This window comes from Paroedura picta, chromosome 3, assembly GCF_049243985.1.
Source record: "Paroedura picta isolate Pp20150507F chromosome 3, Ppicta_v3.0, whole genome shotgun sequence".
NCBI classification, from domain to species: Eukaryota; Metazoa; Chordata; class Lepidosauria; order Squamata; family Gekkonidae; genus Paroedura; species Paroedura picta.
The window spans coordinates 97,646,826-97,664,812 of record NC_135371.1 but is presented as its reverse complement, the minus strand read 5'-3'; the positions used below and the strand labels follow the sequence as shown (position 1 = coordinate 97,664,812).

Below are 17,987 nucleotides of genomic sequence, written 5' to 3'. Positions count from 1 at the left end.
TCTGCAAATTTAATAAGTATCCCCTCTAATCCCTCATCCAAATCATTTATAACTATGTTGAACAACACAGGCCCCAGGACAGATCCTTAGGGTACTCCACTTGTCACTCTTTTCCAAGAAGATGCTGAACCATTAACAAGTATCCTCTGGGTACGATTTGTCAACCAGTTATTGATCGACCTGACAGAATTAGGATCCATACCGCATATTACCAACTTGTGAACAAGAATATCATGTGAAACCTTATCAAAAGCTTTATTGAAATCCAGATAAACTATGTCCACGGCATTCCCCAGATGGTAAAGCTGGAGATCACATAGGCAGAGGTATATGGGAAATTAAGATTAGCTTGGGAGGGTAAGGGCAAACCTATGGAGGATCTTGAAAATAAGGTCTAGGACAAGAGTCCCCAATATTTTTGAGCCACCAGACACCTTTGGAATTCTGCCACAATGTGGTGAGGGTAGTCACAAAATGGCTGCCACAAAATGGCTGCTGCCAGAAGCATAGCCAGACACAAAATGGTGGCTGCATCTTAGTCACACAGAGAAGATCCTTGACTGTGGTAGTGGCTTTTTCCAAAACCAGATTTTTAAAAAATGTGCAGTCAATCAAATCTCCAGTGGGGAATCAAAAAACTACCTGGCCTTGACCAATTCCAAATGGAAGCATAAAACTTGCACTACCTCCTGCTTGCAAATGTGCAGTTGGAAGCCACACAATTATTATTATTATTATTATTATTATTATTATTATTATTATTATTATTATTATTATTATTATTATTATTATTATTATTATTATTATTATTATTATCTTTCGATTTATTGCCCGCCACTCCCTTACGGCTCGTGGCGGGTTACAACATTTTAAAAACCCCAATAAAATCCATTAAAATCCCTCAACAGCAATTACAATATAACATTATCGGTTAGCAAGCTAACCTGGCAAGATAGGCTAATCAACCTCCCCCTCCTACTACAAGCAGGTGGAGAGGGGATACTGATGGTACTAATCCCCAATCTCAATCCCAGGTCCCGGGTCCCCGGGGGAGGGCATAGATGTTAGCCTCGGCCTCAACCGTAAACCTGGCGGAAGACCTCCGTCTTCCATGCCCTGCGGAATGATGGAAGATCTTGCAGGGCCCGCAGCTCTCCCGGGAGCTCATTCCACCAGGTAGGGGCCAGGACCGAAAAGGCCCTGGCCCTGATCGAGGCCAGGTGTGCTTCCCTGGGGCCGGGAACGACCAGCAGATTTTCTCCCGCAGAACGTAAGGCTCTGCGGGGGGCATAGGGTGATAGGCGGTCCCTCAGGTATGTGGGTCCCAACTCGCATAAAGCCTTGAAGGTTAAAACCAAAACCTTGAACCGGATCCGGGCAGCAATTGGCAACCAGTGCAGCTGCCTCACCACTGGCTGAATGTAGGCCCTCCAAGGTGTACCAGTGAGGACCCTGGCAGCTGCATTTTGCACTAGCTGGAGTTTCCGGACCAAGGACAAGGGAAGGCCCGCGTAGAGCAAGTTACAGAAATCTATTCTGGAGGTGACCGTTGCATGGATCACTGTGGCTAGGTGTTCGGGGGACAGGTAGGGTGCTAGTAGTCGGGCCTGGTGAAGCTGGAAAAATGCCTGGCCCGCTACTCTTTTGACCTGCACCTCCAAGGTCAGGGAGGCGTCAATGATCACACCCAAATTCCTGGCCTGGGACGCGATGGTAAGGTGCGTCCATCCCAGGGTGGGTAAGCGCGCTTCCTGCTCCCGCCCCCTATGTCCCAACCACAGGACCTCTGTCTTGGAGGGGTTGAGTTTCAGGCGACTCTGCTCGAACCATTCTGTCACCGCTTCCAAACATCTGGCAAATGGTTCCGGGGGAGAGTCCGGGCGGCCGTCCATGAGGAGATAGAGCTGGGTGTCATCAGCGTACTGGTGGCAACCCAGCCCAAAACTCCGCACCAGCTCGGCCAGAGAGCGCATAAAGACGTTGAACAATGTGGGAGAAGAAGAAGAAGAAGAAGAAGAGTTGGTTCTTATATGCCGCTTTTCCCTACCTGAAGGAGGCTCAAAGCGGCTTACAGTCGCCTTCCCATTCCTCTCCCCACAACAGACACCCTGTGGGGTGGGTGAGGCTGAGAGAGCACTGATATCACTGCCCGGTCAGAACAGTTTTATCAGCGCCGTGGCGAGCCCAAGGTCACCCAGCTGGTTGCATGTGGGGGAGCGCAGAATCGAACCTGGCATGCCAGATTACAAGTCCGCACTCCTAACCACTACACCAAACTGGAGAGAGGACTGCGCCCTGTGGGACTCCACAAGGAAGTCTGTAGGGGCGCGAGAGCTCATCTCCCACTGCTACCCTCTGGGTCCGGTCCTGGAGAAAGGAGCGTATCCAGCGTAAAGCTGTGCCCTGTATCCCCGTTTCGGTGAGGCGGTGGACCAGTAGTTTGTGGTCCACGGTGTCAAAAGCGACCGACAGGTCCAGAAGAACCAGCACTGCCGACCCGCCTCTATCCAGCTGGCGACGGAGGTCATCCAACAGGGCGACCAACACCGTCTCCACCCCATAGCCAGGTCGGAAGCCAGACTGATATGGATCGAGTGCCGAAGTTTCTTCCAAGAATACCAGGAAAGCTTCCTGATGGGAGACCCCTCCCATGTTTTTCTGCCGCCTCGTTGCGGCTTTTTGCCTCCTGATGAGGCAGCAAGAGAAAACAACATGAAGTTCTCTCCCTGCTCCTCAGCTTGTCAATCACCACAAGCACCAATCCCTGCACAGCGGTTGCATTGATGACTCAAACCTCCTCTCCCCCCCACCCCAAGTCCGATTTTTTTTTTTAAGTGCACTTCCACGTTGCTATGGAGAAATGCCACAACAATGAAATATTCTCTCCTCTTTTGGGGATTCTTCATGTAATGATCTCTATTTATGTTTGGGTAGATTTCTAGTAGGCCGGCATTGGTAACTGGACCCTGATGAGTGATTGTGTGTTCACAGTAAGGTTTAAAAACAAAGAGCATGGACACCTAGTTGATCGGGAGAGGGCTGCTCCATCACACACCCTCTCCTTTCCCTGTTCATACCCTACTGCCAGAAAAGTCAAATGGGAATGTGCAAATCAAGTAGCAAATCAAGCTTTGGCGATTTCCTTCATCACAGAGCAAATTTGACTAAAATTCACACCAGCCACTTGAGAGCTTCAGGTTGCTGCTGACATCTTGTGGAAGCAACACTAAAACCCGAGAGCAACTAAAGGCTATCCTGGGGACAAATTCCGTGTGTGGAATTAGTCCCTGTCTACTTTTTAATAACACTTGGCATGCACTACTAGAATATGCACTGGTGCCCATGAGCACTAAATCGGGAGTCCTGGGCTCAGAGGCCATGCTGGATCTGGGAACATACAAACAAGCCAGAATTTTAACTAGAGGTGTGGCATGATCTTTCATGTGGACCTGCCATTAATCATTTAACTAAATATAAAGCCTTATATATGCCGCATAGAAATTCAGGAAGATTGGTCAATGCAACAAGTATTCCTTGATTATAGAAAGTTTGAAAACTGCTTGGCTAATTGGCTACCACTTACGTGTTTCTAAAAATCTGTCAACTAAAGAATGGATCAAAACCAAAGATTATACAAATTGTGAAAATGGCCAAATTGACTTTGTGTATACATATGCAGGATGGAACGTTTGTTGATTGGGAACCTCATATATAATCCTGGACTTCCACTTTTATTTTACAGGTTGATGTTTATAACTATAGTTTTCTCTTTTTAAAAAGTTTGAAGCTTTGCTGTTTAGGAGTGTAATTTTCAACACCAATAAAAAGAACAGGGGTAAAAGTTTAAAAACTGCTTTTTTAGACTGACATACTGATTTAGAGCCATGGGGGCTCTTGCCTTTCCCATCCTAGTTCCACAGCCACATAAAAGATTAATGTGTTCCTAGCCTCACATAAAAATACATGCAATAGAGAACACATAATGGTTGAGTTTTCACACGTACGTATTGGCTTGTTGGTTTTGATCCATTTCGACTCTAATGAAAATAACAAACAAACAAAAAAAAGCTTTTTAGGTAGGGATTTGAGGCCTTGGACATGACCCACTGCAGCCAATCAGGCTCCCGTTGGCTTTATTGCAGCAATTACGTGGTTGTGCAGCTCCATAAATCCAGAAACTTCATGTTTAATTTAACACCTCAGTGCCAGTCCTTGAACTGATAGTCACTCACAAAAGCAGCAAGCAAATGAATAAGAAAGCAGTGGTTGTTATAAACTGTCCCACAATGCACATTCAAATACAGACTCCTAGAAAAACCATGCGTACATCACAATATGAGAGGAATCTATATGTCTGTTTTGGATGTGTTGCAGGAAGCTTGGGGGAAAGACCACACTGTGAAATAGGAAAATCCCTGTTTCACCACATATTACAAGGCCTACACTACAGTTGAGCGTGTAAAGAAAAATCAGTATATCATTTTGGCTCTTGAAACATAAAGCAAGTAAAGAAATAACAATAGGTATGGGATACTTACCATTTTGTGCATGGAGTTATATCCTTTGTAACGAATGTAATTCATAGTTTGAAAATATCACCCCAAAACATTACTGCCTTTTCATCCCTGGTCCAAGAATCCTTTACAAAGCCATTTGTGAAAAGTTCACACAGCGAGACAAAAACCTGCCCATCTTTGATAAGGAATAGAGCCTGCATGCATTCTAGATGTGAACATTTTATCACAAACAGCTATTATGAATTGCTTTAGAAAGGACTGTACAATCTCAAAAAAGTCACCTATCATTTCAAATGCTCAGCTTGATCTTACCCTGGCCTTTCAAAACCACAGCCAAAGCTGCTTACTACAGAATTGATAGAAAATGAATCTTTTCCTTTTGGCATATTTCTGATAAACGTTGATTTCATTCACTGTCCATCAAGGTTCGCTCACTTATCTCATTGTTCATGTGCATGGTACATGAACAAAACACTTCACAGAAAAAATTTGCCCATTCCCTCTATTTCTATGTGCTGCTAAGACTAATTGCAGTTAAATACTAGATCCCTATAGAACAGATGTAAGGACCATTAGTACTGGAGCCTAAGACACCGAACACTATTCCACACATGTTGGATAATAATGTACTTTAGTAGCTGCAAAAGCACATTGAATGTACTTTATGCAGTGAGTGTAGAATTAGTCTTAATGAGGTGGTATTTCCATCCAATAGAAAGAATCGTATAGGTACAGGACTGTAAAGTTTTTGCAAGGATGGAGGAGATTCTTAGACAGTTAGTGGGCTAGAGAATTAACAATGAAATAGGTTGATACTGAATTGGAGATGTACAGAGCTGATCTTTGTCACATCTCTTCTGCTAGCCAGGAATAATCATAATTAAATGCACAAAGGATGCTCATAATATAGTAGCATCTTATAGACCAACAATATCTCCAGGGTATAACTTTTGGAGAGTCAAAAATCTCTTAGTCAGACACAGAAGTGGTCTGTCCAGATTCATCAAGAAGTTTTACTTATTTATTGTTACATTGATTTGCTGCCCTCTCTCTGGACACCCAGGGTGGCTCACAGCAATATAAATTACAGAGAAAATTAAATCTAATTTAGGAATTTAAATAAATTAATACATTTTAAAACATTAAAGCCACAATCAAACACTCAATTTCTCGATTCTCTTAATCCTATGGGAGAAAGCAGGGGGGAGGGTCACAGGACTCTAGCTGAGATCTAATATGGTGAGTTTCTGCCAGGGATTCTCAAAAGCTTATACCATTGGTGCTACTTGGGCTCAAATCTTGCTCTTCTTCTCCAGAACTACATGGCTACCCACTTAAAACTATAGTTTAGCTCAGCATTATGTGAAACTAAAGTGAATATTCCTCTTTACATTTATCCAATTATTATTCTACTCCTCTCAGGAGCTCCCGATGACAGAAACTCAGGAGATCATTCTCCATTTTATCAGAATCACAACCTTGCAAGGTCGGTTACACTTGAAAGAGAATGGATGGTGCAGTGTAATTCCATGAAATTCATAGCCAAGGGGAGTTTTGAACCCAGACAGTCCCATTCCTAGTCCAAAATTTTAATAATCACATTAGGCAACATTGTGCAGGATGAGAGCTGCTCCAAATAATACGGCTTATAGTATCAACTCTAACTATAAATCAGCAAATTCAAGATCAAGAAAATGAATCATGATGGCTATACTTTTTACAGTAATGAATATAGCTTTTAGTGACTTTTGCCTTTAAAAATACGATTTAACTCTCTAGCTAGCAGGTGCAGTGGTTTAGAATTAAAAAGGAAGCAGAAATGCTGCTACTTTTTCTTGGGTCCTTGGGGGGGAGTTGTTCTTATTTTATTTATATTTCACAGTGACTCAGTGATGGATAGTGGACAACTTTCAACTGAAATCCCCTTGAAATGCAAGCAGAAAATGTGTGCCTGAAGTGAGTATAGATATTAGCATCTGCTGGATCACATTGTGAGGCCATTTCTCATGACTTCCCTGGGAGACTCTTGCTTTTAAGGCTTAGATGTATCTTGTAGTGCTAAGTGCTTTCTCCTCAGGAACGATTAGGAAGAGATGCAAAGTCATCTACACACTCCCTACATTAAACAAAGGCTGAGTGAGCTCACAGTTACAGTCTATTGCAAAAGTGTCTCTGATGCCTGAAGGGAGCTTATTCTGCTTATTTAGTTATTTAATTATTTTATCTATAGTTGGAGTTGTATTTGAGTCATCTTTCTTTGTGCTGAATATATCCATTAACACTACCACCCCCGCCACACACAGTTTTATGTACTTTATTTATATAGGCTTAACCTTCAAGCCAAAAAATCTTCACGCCACCACAATTAATGAATCAACACCCAGAAATTGCTATTCACTTTTTGTGATGGCACATTCAGCAGAAACCTCGAGAATCTGGAGACATTAGTAATTTATGAACCATCTTCCTCAGGCTGTTTGTCTATTACAGCTGTGCAGTTTTCAAATCAACATCAGGTTTACACATGAAAAGCCACTTATATGAGTAACATTCAGTGGGAAATTACAAGCAGGATGGATAAAGCACTCCAAAAGAATGATTTGTATTCATAGGTATCTCAGCTGTTCACTATAAACCAGCACTTAAAATGTAAACATTTAAAGTCTTTTAGACGATTTATTACCTTTTAAAATATTACTGTAATGCTAATGTAGCTGCTCTGGTGCTAGAGAATCAAAAGCCGCTCTGTTCATATGCCAAAAACTGTCCATTTTGCATTCTATCTTTAGCCTTTAGTAGTACCTAGGTATCTGGCATTGCAAAGAAAGAAAATGAAGCAGCTGCTACCGAGCATTTCTACAGTCAAGCATGCAACAGATTTTGGAAATTATAAGGAGAAATTCATTATGGATATTGCTAGCCAAAGAAGGGACCAATCAAATCTACAAGATACATTGGCCAGAATAGGTCATAAGGTGCACAACTCTCCTCCAAAGCTTAAATGTCTACCTTTTCTTGCAGTCTAAGCCATATTGTCTCATAGAGGAACATATTGATAATTGTATGTGTGTTGTGCTGTCAAGTCACTTCTCACTTATGGTGACACTAGGCATGACTTGCTCAGGTCTTGCAGATTAAGGGCTGTGGCTTCCTTTATAGATTCTATCAACTTTTTTATTTTATTTTATTATTTTTTATTTTTTTATTTATATACCGCTCTCCCCGGAGGCTCAGGGCGGTTGAGATAAGAACATAAGAACAGTACATGAAACAGTCTATAACATGTGAATAACCATACAATAATAATAACTAATAGTTGTAACCATATAACAATATAACAGTATAAACAATATAAACAATGCAACAGTGCAACAGTGCAAACAGGTCCAGAGTATACTAGTGGAGTTCTGAGGGGGGGCAGGGGGGGAGTAGGGGCTCTTCAGTCGCTGTTGGTTATGTCTGGTCTCAACCAAATGCATGGCAGAAGAGCTCCTTTTGGCAGGCCCAGTGAAACTGTTTAAGCTCTGTCAGGGCCCTGATCTCCTCCGGGAGCTTATTCCACCAGGTGGGGGCCAGAACAGAGAATGCTCTGGCCCTGGTCAAGACGAGGTGAATTTCTTTAGGGGCAGGGACCCTTAATTGGTAGCCGTGGAGCGTAGAGCTCTTTAGGCGGCACAGGCGGTGAGGCGATCCCTCAGGTCCACTGGGCCCTGACTGCGTATGGCCTTGAAGGTAATTACCAGAACCTTTAGTCTGATCTGGAATTCAACTGGCAACCATTGCAGTGGTGGAGAATGGGCCAGATGTGGGACCTCCACGGTGTTGCAGTGAGGATCCTGGCTGCTGCATTTTGAACCAGCTGTAGTTTCCGTGTCAAGGCTAAGGGCAGGCCTGCGTAGAGCGAGTTACAAAAGTCCAGTCTAGAGGTGACCGTCGCATGGATCACTGTGGCTAGGTGTTCCGGGGCCAGGTAGGGCACTAGTAGCTTGGCTTGGCAGAGATGGTAGAATGCCAGCCACTTCCATTATGAGGGAAGCATCCAAAATCACGCCTAGATTCCTGGCGGAGTGAACCGTAGAGAGCTGCACACCATTCAGGGCAGGCAGACGCGCTTCCTTGCATGGGCCCTTCCTACCCAGCCACAGGACCTCCGTCTTTGAAGGATTGAGCTTCAGACGACTCTGCTTGAGGCATCTCGTCACTGCTTCCAGGAAGCTGGCTAATGCTTCTGGGGGAGAGTCAGGGTGGCCATCCATCAGGAGGAATAGCTGGGTGCCATCTGCATATTGATGGCAACCCAGCCCAAACTTCCATACCAGTTGTGCGAGAGGGTGCATGAAGATGTTGAATAGGATAGGAGAGAGGATCGCTCCCTGTGGGACTCCACAAGTAAGTTGTCGGTGGTCTGATGTTCTCTCTCCTATTGCAGCCCTCTGTCGATGATCCTGGAGGAAGGAGATCAGCCATTGAGGGGCTGTCCCTCGTATTCCGGCATCGATGAGGCAGCGAGCTAGAAGCTCATGGTCGACTGTGTCAAATGCTGCTGAGAGGTCTAGTAATATCAGCAGTGCCAACCCGCCTCAGTCCAACTGGCGACGGAGGTCATCTGTCAGGGCGACTAGCGCTGTCTGTACCCCATGGCCAAGCTGGAAACCTGACTGGGATGGGTCTAGGACTGATGCTTCTTCCAGGTATTCCACGAGTTGGTTTGCGACTGCCCTTTCTACCATCTTCCCCAGAAATGCTAAATGCGAGACGGGTCGGTAGTTAGTAGGCTCTCGCGGATCTAGAGATGTTTTTTTCAGCAGTGGGTGTACCACAGCCTCTTTTAATCCCTCTGGGAATTCTCCTGTTGTGAGAGATAAGCTGATTATCTCCTGGAGGGAGTGCTTGTCTTTTCCTGTGACCTTCAACTTTTCCTAGCATAGTATCTTTTCCAGTAACTTGTCTTCTCATAAGGTGACCAAAGTTTGATAGCCTGAGTTTAGTTGTTTAATGCCATTCATGGTCTTGGCCCAACATACCTGAGAGACCACTAATCTCCTTATGCCTCCTAGAATCATAGAGTTGGAAGGGACTTCCTGGGTCATCTAGTCCAACCCCCTGCACTTTGCAGGACACTCATAACCCTATCACTCATCCTCTGTAACCTGCTGCCACCTTGAACCTTCATAGAATCGGTTTCTCCATCAGATGGCTATCCAGCCTCTGTTTAAAAATTTCCAAATATGGAGAACCCATCACCTCCCAAGGAATCCTGTTCCACTGAGAAACTGCTCTAAATGTCAGGAACCTCTCCTGGATATTTAGATGGGATTTTCTTTAGATTAATTTCCTGCACTGGCTCTGGGTTGAAACTGGGGTAATTAAGATAAGGGACCCCTCCTCAATTTAGCCAGGGCAGCAGCCTACTCTACCCTTAATCTCCCCAAGGCACCAGGAGACAGGGGTTGTTGAGGGTGTGGGGGAGACAATGAGGTTTAATGTTTACCATCGGAGAAGGTTAAGGTTTTAAGGTGGGGATTGTTTTAATTGTTTTACTGTGGTGTTTTATTGTTTTAACCCACCATAAACCAGCATGCTGGGAGCAGTGAACAAAAAATCAAATCAATAAATAATTAATAATAATTACCCTAGGGTTGTGAGCTCTGGGTTGGGAAATGCCCAGAGACTTTGGGGATGGAGCTGAGAGTGGGTGAGATTTGGGGTGGGAAGGAACCTCAGTGGAATATAATGCTATGGAATCCCCCCAACCAAAGCAGCCATTTTCTCCAGGAGAACTGATCTCTGTCGCCTGGAGATATGCTATAATTCCAGGGGATCCTCAGGTCCTACCTGGGGACTGGCATCCCTAATTACTGTCAACCATCTAAGGCACATGACTATTGTAGGCCCTATGCACCATCCCATCAAACACACACATATTAAGCATATAATCTTTAAAATTAGCAAACTACTCCTAAACAGTAGAGTTGTCCCTCCCAGCTACTGTTGAACATTAGGCAGCATCTATGTATCTAGAATGAGTGGAAAGTCATCTCTCTCTGCTTTCTCAGTCTCTTCTCAGCATAAGGATAACAAGCTAGAGAAAGGAGAATAAAACTACCATCACCCCACTATGGTCAGCTTCCTGTTTTCCTGGGTGGCTGTGGCAGCACTAGTGGTGGCAGGGATTGTTTTCTCTCTCCCCCTCCCCACCCTGCAACCAGCTTGCTTTCCTTCCAGCAGCTGGTAAAGAGAAGGTTAGGAGGCTGAAGGAAGGACAGATCCTTTACTTCCATCCCTAGCAAGAGACTTGCAACACGGGAAGGCTCAGAGTTTACCTCATTCTCCAATCCCATTGGCAGTGGCTGTTTCAAAATGGAAACTTCCTGCCTGCAAACTTCAAACTCTACCAGGCAGTAGTGACCTTACTCACTTTCCTCCCACATTGGAGAATAATACTCAGAAGAGCCACCATGAGAAAGAGCCATACATGGCTCCCAAGCCACCCAGTCAGTATCATTGGTATAAGCAATAATGCTGCTTTGGATCTATCAGCCTGGTAGCATGTGGGTCTGAATACAGCTGATTACAAACAGAGTCCTTTAGCTAAATTGTTCTTATGTGAAGACTCCACCTGGCTCCATAAATGTTACCCTAAAGTTATCTCCTCCTTGTGTTCTCTTTTTAATTATTCCATACTTGAAGGATTTAAGAGACAATTCTGGGAAATGAATAGGACAGGGAAACTCAAGATACACTGTTCAATTGACCAGCCACAAGTGTGCTTCTGCTGCTTTTGACTGACCTACAAGGGGCTATTGTGCATATACCGGTTTTCACTGCAGTTGGTTCACCAACCCTTTTAAATTGTCCTTTTTAAAAACATTTTTAAAACATTCCCATTTATGCATGTGCTCTGATACTGCAGTGTTGTTGATTTTTTGCCATGGCTATGCATTTGGAAAAGTTCCAACAGTAACTCTGGGAGGGAGAACTTCCCCCATTGTGCTACAATGTCACCTAACTGCCTCTCTGGCACATGCTGCCAGCAGGGCCCCATGGGAAATGTAGTTCATGGTCATTATGCAATAAAACCATAAAAATTGCTGGGTTGCCAGGAAGATTGATTGTTGACACTGAAGAGGCAGAAAATCAGCAGCAGGACCCTATTGGTGGATGAGGGACTCCAAGCACAAAGGGGCTGTCAGGGGAGGAGACCAAAAACGCGCTAACGTTTATGCATAAAAGAAGAGCATCTTCAGTACTGTCACACAAGAAAAGTTGTTGCAAAGCTAGTTTTAGATACTGCGCTGAAAAATCTCAGTTGACGTTATGAGAAGGGGCTGCTATGCATAATCAAAAATAACATGATGAGTTTCACACAGTGAAAATGATCTCATGTGCAGAAATAAAAACGTCTTTTGGGGCAGACTTTTTGCTACCATGCATAGTACACCAAGGACGATGTGGCCGCAGGGCATGAATAAGCCCCTGGGAAAAGCAGTGCACTGAGGCCCATGCACAGGAATAAAAATGTAAATTGTCAGTAAGATTAAAGTCATATTTATCAGTACCTCCAGTAAAATCAATGTTTAAACATTAAAAAACAAGGTCTACATTCTACAATGTGTACATCTTACATTAACAATTTGTCCATTCGCATATCATGGCCCCTGGATCATCATGCCCATGTGCAAGTTAACTGCTAGGCAATATCCCACAGGTGCTCAGTATTATTTCATTCATTCATTCATTCATTCATTCATTCATTCATTCATTCATTCATTCATTCATTCATTCATTCATTCATTGTTTCGATTTATTGCCCGCCACTCTCATAACTGGCTCATGGCGGGTTACAACAGTCCATTAAAAACCCAATTAAAACCCCATTAAAACCCCATTAAAACCCATCCGGATATTCATCCATACAGACTCCTAAAACAATAAAACCACGGCAGTCAATAACCCGCTAGTCCCTCAAAATCTAATATAGGAGTGGGAGGAGGGAGCGCAGATCACATGGCAGGTGCTTATGCTCTTAACGCTGGGGGGCCCATCAGATCTTCCTCACCATGCCGGCCTTAACCATAGACCTGGCAGAAGAGCTATGTTTTTCAGGTCCTGCGGAATGCTGAAAGTTCCTGCGGGGCCCACAACTCCTCCAGGAGTTCATTCCACCAAGTAGGGGCCAGGACTAAAAAGGCCCTGGACCTGGTTGAGGCCAGGCATGCCTCCCTGGGGCTGGGAATGACCAATAAATCAGTACCCACAGAGCATAAAGCCCTGCGAGGGGTCATAGGGCGAAAGGCAGTCCCTCAGATATGTGGGACCCAGACTGCGCAGGGCCTTGAAGGTCAAAACCAGAACCTTCAACCAGATCCGGGCAGCAACTGGCAACCAGCTGCCTCAGCACAGGCTTGAAATGGGCCCTCCAAAATGCCCCCGTGAGGACCCCTGCATTCTGCACCAACTGCAATATCCAGATCGAGGCCAAGGGAAGGCCGAGAAATAGGCCTCCTTGTTGGTTGAAGCCTCTACCTTTACTTTTTTGATGACAGCAGTTGCAAATAGAGGGAGGATGTTGAGGATGGCAGTACCAGGTAAGTTGGAGGAATGAGCAGGGGGAGACAAATTTAGAAAATTATTTACCACTCCTTAACACCTCCTACATCACCCAAGAAATGACTACCATAACTGATTTAATGGGATCCCTTTTCTGCACATATACATACCATTTTGGTCTATGCAGGAATACAAATAGGCACTTAGAAGCTTCTATAGAACAAAGTTTATTAATAATCATTTAAAAATTGTGCTGGAACATTTTCCATCTTTCCTAGCCCTAATACTGAAAAACTCCAGCATGCAAAATAAGTAAAGGTAGATCCTGCTGCTATTTCAGAATAAAAACATCTATGCATCCCTTCTGTTTGTTTTTTTCTTGTGCTCACTTCTCTTGGCACAATTCAATAACATTATTAGACAGGAAAATGCATCGAAGATCAGACTGTTATGAGCAGTTGTTTATCCTCAGGGGAACAAGCAAAACAAGAAGCAGCCATATCCCACTCCAATTTCTATTGTTCTTTCAACTTCAAAGTTCCCTTTTCACACAAGTACAAACATCCACTTCAGCTTTCTTAAAGTTTGTAAAATTTTCTGCACAACTTTTTGCTCCCCAGGAATAGATCCACATTTAATGCCCCATTACCCCACATTATAACATCATAACTTTGTTTTTTAAAGAAAAACACACTGGGAGCGATAGGAGCAGAGAAGAAAGGGGAGTATGAGGAAAAAACACAAGAGCATGGCATCAAAACCTACCATCCAAAAAAGAAAGTAAAGGAATTTCATGGATGAGTAATTGCATGGAGAAGATGACATGAAAACTCACTCCATGTTTTGTCCCAAAGTTATAGTTGCTATATCATAATTTTAAAAATGTGTGTCATGACACACTCAGCAGTACACTTTTAAAAATTAGCAGATTGTTCAACGGACAACCTGAAGAGGAGTGTGGAGTGGGAAGGGGGGAGGGAGTGAGCACATGACACTAATGACACAAAAGTTCAGATCTGAAGAGGAAAAAAACATAGAAAAAGTGGATTTGGAAATCATAGAGTAAGGATCACTATGGTACTTTATTTTTATTATTATTTTGCAAATAGACTGAATTACTTTTGAACATTTTTTTACCATTCTTCCTAGAAGCATGGTGAGGAAAACAAGATGATATATATACTAGAATTAAAGCACGTTGTAGTTGATACAATGGGAGCTAGCAGGGGAGGAGGAGGGAAAATAGCAAAGAGAGAGGGAGGTAGAAAGGAAGAGAGTCATTAAGATAGAGAAAGCTTGGCATTGGGAAGAGTAAGGGGACAGGTTGTCTAGTTTGTAAGGGCATGAGGTTGGATATGTGTGTTGTGGGGGGGCACCCTGTGAGGGAGGCTGCTAGGGGGGGCAGCAAGCATAGGGGTCACACCTATCATATGTGGCTTGGGTCTGACTAATCTGCAGGATTGCTTGGTTGCTTATGTCCCCCGCAGGGCTCTTCACTCTGCAGGTATGAATTTACTGGTTGTCCTGGGCCCCCAGAATATTTGCCTGGCCTAAAACCAGGTCAGGACCTTTCCGGTCCTGGCCCCAACCTGGTGGAATGAAATCCCGGGAGAGTTAAGGGCCCTGTCTGATTTGTCAGATTTCTGCAGGGCCTGTAAAACAGAGTTCTTCCGGGCAGGCACATGGTTGAGGCCAAGGCAGAACACTGGCACTCCAATTAGGACCCCTTTCCCATGGTTTAGTAGATCTGCACCCACTCCCTGGTGGAAGAAGACTTGGCCTCTGGCTGAACAAGGAGAGAGGGGATTGATCGATTAGATATTGTTGCCGCTTGTTACTTATTGTACTTATCATAACATGTTATATTATGATTTTTATGTCTTTTAATGGGTTTTAATTGGGGTTTTTAAGACAACTGTGACCCGCCACGAGCCTACCCATGGAGTGGTGAGAAACAAACAAATAAATGGTAATGGTAATGGTAATGGTAATGGTAATGGTAATGGTAATGGTAATGGTAATGGTAATGGTAATGGTAATGGTAATGGTAATGGTAATGGTAAGTGGGGATTTTATGCGATTTTACTGGTTTTTAACATTTTATTCTGCAAACTGCCACGGGGTCTTAGGAAAAGCGGCAGTATATAAATCAGCCCATATTCAAGCGTGGACACCCCAGACACGCTCCTCCCACAGGTGCATTTCACAAATATATAGAAGAACCATGGATAAGGATATATATATTGCTGTTAACTGAAATGGCAATTAAATGATAGGCATATATGGTTTCCATTTGGTTGCATGCAAATATGCAGAGATGATTGCTTCCTGTGCTTGCTGCCCTCCCTAGCAGCTTCCCTCACAGGGTGCCTATTGTGGGGAGAGGAAGGAAAGGCGATTTTAAACTGCTTAGAGACACCTGAGGCCTGCTGAATGACTGTGGACCATTCCAAGTTCTCTCAGAGCTCTCAACCTCACCACCTCCCTCACAGGGTTTTGGTTATGGAGAGAGGAAGGAAAGGCAGTTTTAAACTGCTTAGAGACACCCTGGTTGGCATTCATAATTTCCCACCATGCATATGGAGGGCCACATCCAGTAAATTTGTGAACTGCCTTTGTATTCCATAGAGCAGTGGTCCCCAATCTTTTTATCACCGGGGACCGGTCAACGCTTGACAATTTTACTGAGGCCCGGGGGGGTATCTTTTGCCGAGGGACGTCGCCACTGCCTGAGCCCCTGCTCCGCTTGCTTTCCCATTGGCACCCCTGACTTTACGCCGCCTGCTGGGGGGTGCTGCCAGCAGTGCAGTGCCATGCTGAGGGGGAGCCCCAGCCATGGCGGCCACTGGTGGCAGAGTGGTAGGGCAGCCCCCAAGGCAGAAGCTGGGGAGGAGGACGAAGAGGAGCCGCGGCCTGGTACCAATTGATCCATGGACCAGGACCGGTCCCCAGACTGGGGGTTGGTGACCACTGCCATAGAGGACAATTATAGGCAGATCCACTCCAAAGGAGACTTCATTTTGTTCAATGGGATGTGCTCACAGGAAAGTATACTTGGGAATGTTGCCACAAGGAAGAAACAGTGCTACTGGAGAAAATGGCAAACATATGTCCAAGACTCAGTATCACAAGCTAATGCAATGGCTAGCTAAGCAATATGATCTAAGGGAACATCTATTTCTGACAGGCCAATACATCTGTTGGTTAGAACGCAAGCAAATTCTATCCATGGAGTCTTTGCAAGGAAAGTTTCATCTCTGCTTAAGAGAATATGTGCCCTCTGGAAGAGGACACTGTTTTGATTCCAATAACTTCCATCCTGTTCACAGTCTGTCTTGCACTCTGGCACTGCACAAATCAACAGCATTTGAACTTCCTCCCTCCCACTCTTCCTTTCGCCCACTCTGTGCACTTTAAAAGTCTCATTCTCATGAGAGATCATTAAATTTCAGAACAATCAGCAGTTCATTTTATATCTTCCTTTGCACTGTGCAGTAACTTTTAAAATGTGCCTAGCCATTAAATAATACCGGGAGCTATTAAGGAAGTGAGGATTCTAAGATGCTTCTATCCCAGTTCCAAGAATACAGCAGTGAACTTCCACGCAAGACTGAGCACCACATAATATGAAGGGAGTCCTTTTGTTAAGAGTTCACATATAATTGAACATCTGGTAACTAACAGATATTAAGTTGGATTCTAATGACTCCTTTTCACAAAGCAACAAGAATTATTCTAGAAAAGGAAGCCTTCTCTTCCAGAGCAAACCTCTTCAGTTAAATGTTAGATAGTCGTCATAGAATATAATTTGATATTTCCTGCATTGGCTCTTTAAACAGAAATTTGCCAAAATTACTTTTTATTGGTGATATTAAAAGATATAGTTTTCTCTCTATAGGAGTTTGTGCTAGGATTGCCAGGTCCTGCCTGGTCACCAATAAGATACTGAGGGTAGGGTTGCCAGGTTGAAAACTCCTGGAGATTTGGAGCTGGAGCCTGGGGAGGACATTTTTTACCTTTTCTTATCACTGATACAAGAGGGAGCAGGAATGGCATCAAGCACCCCAAAATCCCAAAAACAATATGTGTTCAAAGGAAGAAACAGAAAGGAGAGGGAGCAAAGGCATCAGTAGGTGTCTCAAAAGTTAATTAGCAATCTGCTACGCAATGGGGAATGGGGAAACCAGATAATTTTAAAAAAACAGGAATATATACTTTAAATTAATACATTTTATTGTTTTTATAGCTGATTTGCAAATTTACAATTGAGAAAGCTCTGGGGAAATGGGGTTTTAAAAGTAAAAAATATCTTGTATGCATTAGGGTGCTTGTTTTCTACTTATATGGGATTTTGAGATGCTTTTTTTAAAGATGTTTATTTTTATTATATATAAAGCGCTTACAGAAAGATGGAAAAAAAAGATAATTGTTAATACATGTAAGAGTATAGTCTGTTATTGTCTTAAAAAGAACATATTCAGTTCCCATCGCATATTAGTCCTAACCTAAAAGTTACTATTGTCTTTCTTAGCAAAGTAATTGTTGATACATATAAGAATATAATCTATTATTATCTTAAGTAATATATAATCAGTTCCCATTGTATGTTGGCCCTGACCTAAAAGTTGCTGCTGTCTTTCCTAAGAGAGACCAGGTAATTGCTCCACTGTTCGTCACATTCTTCAGGTGGTCGCAAAAAATGGAATTGTGCTTTTTTCCATGATGTATCTGCTGGCAGGTCTTGAAGTATTTGTGCTTCTTGATCCACCAAGCTCAGCGGCGTCACCTGAAGCTTTCTGAGTAGAGTATTTCTTGCAGCCTTACTGTCATAGCCCACAAAGATGTCTCTTGTTTGCTTCTTTCGTGCGGTCGCCTTTGAATAGACTCTGTATACTTTGTCAATCTGAATCTCTTCCTCCT

At 43.6% G+C, this 17,987-nt stretch overlaps 1 protein-coding gene and 1 long non-coding RNA gene across 2 annotated transcripts in view; one reads left to right on the top strand and one right to left on the bottom strand.

Annotated features, from left to right (window-relative positions):
* Window positions 1-17,987, bottom strand: part of KCTD16 (potassium channel tetramerization domain containing 16) — a 254,219-nt gene that overhangs the window by 218,439 nt on the left and 17,793 nt on the right. The window lies entirely within an intron of this gene.
* The window catches only part of LOC143832474 (uncharacterized), a 44,141-nt gene that overhangs the window by 24,821 nt on the left and 1,333 nt on the right, over window positions 1-17,987 (top strand). The window lies entirely within an intron of this gene.